Genomic DNA, 837 nt, shown 5'->3' with positions numbered 1-837 from the left:
GTGACTTGAGTCTTTGAGGAACAGGGGAACTTAAATCTTCCCCCTGCTTCATTTATTCGCAGAGCTCCTAAACCTGATTCAAGCATGGTTGTTGCAGATATTAGTATCTTATAGATGCTCTGGGAGGGGTGTTTCTCTGCTCATGGTAGGTCTACCACAAGACCTATGTCTTAGGATGTACACGGTTCAGTGATAAGCAGGGTAACACAGTGTGCTGGAGCCACTTAGCATGGTTTCAATTTTAGAGATCTAGGAGGGAAGTTGCCCAAAACCTGAGGGTTCTTACTACAGGCTGTTCTTACAGAAAAAAAGGAGGCAGAGTAAACCCACCCACATACACCCTAGCCCAGGCCCTTTGCCTGTATTATGAATAGGGGACATGGAATTGAAGAAAAGAAAATAATTTAAAAAAGAAAGAATAAAAAAGAAAAACACAAGGTGTTCAGGCTCAGTGGCCCCAGGTAGTCTGTATATTGTCTTTGGGAGGTTGGGACATTGAGTTGAGTGGTTGTAGGATAGAGGTAGAGGGATGCTGATTGTAGGAACCAGAGAGGCTTGGAAGATTTGGGGGATATGACAGATGTTTTGTTTTGGAAGTAAGACCTACAGTAGATAGAATTGACTACAACCCTTCAGCTAAGAAAGCTGAATGCTGGAGAGTTGGAGGGGATTGGAGTCATTAATTGACGTTTTGTAGGAATAGGTACTGTGTAGGCAGTAACACTAATAACTTCATTCTTTGGCCCCTTCTTTCTCCTGAAGGCTTGGGAGGGCTGTCCTGATAGTGCAATAAGAAAAGAGTAGAGCCAAGAGTTCTACCTTTATGCAGGAAAGAAG

At 43.2% G+C, this 837-nt stretch overlaps 1 non-coding gene across 1 annotated transcript; it reads left to right on the top strand.

Annotated features, from left to right (window-relative positions):
• Positions 1-269: 269 nt before the first annotated feature.
• On the top strand, positions 270-383 carry LOC131837788 (small nucleolar RNA SNORA51). The gene has a single exon (XR_009356371.1). It is a non-coding gene; the product is annotated as a small nucleolar RNA SNORA51 (small nucleolar RNA).
• Positions 384-837: the final 454 nt, after the last annotated feature.

Source organism: Mustela lutreola, chromosome 7 (genome assembly GCF_030435805.1).
Source record: "Mustela lutreola isolate mMusLut2 chromosome 7, mMusLut2.pri, whole genome shotgun sequence".
Lineage (NCBI taxonomy): Eukaryota > Metazoa > Chordata > Mammalia > Carnivora > Mustelidae > Mustela > Mustela lutreola.
The sequence above is the reverse complement of the archived record's forward strand: the minus strand, read 5'-3'. Positions and strand labels throughout refer to the sequence as shown.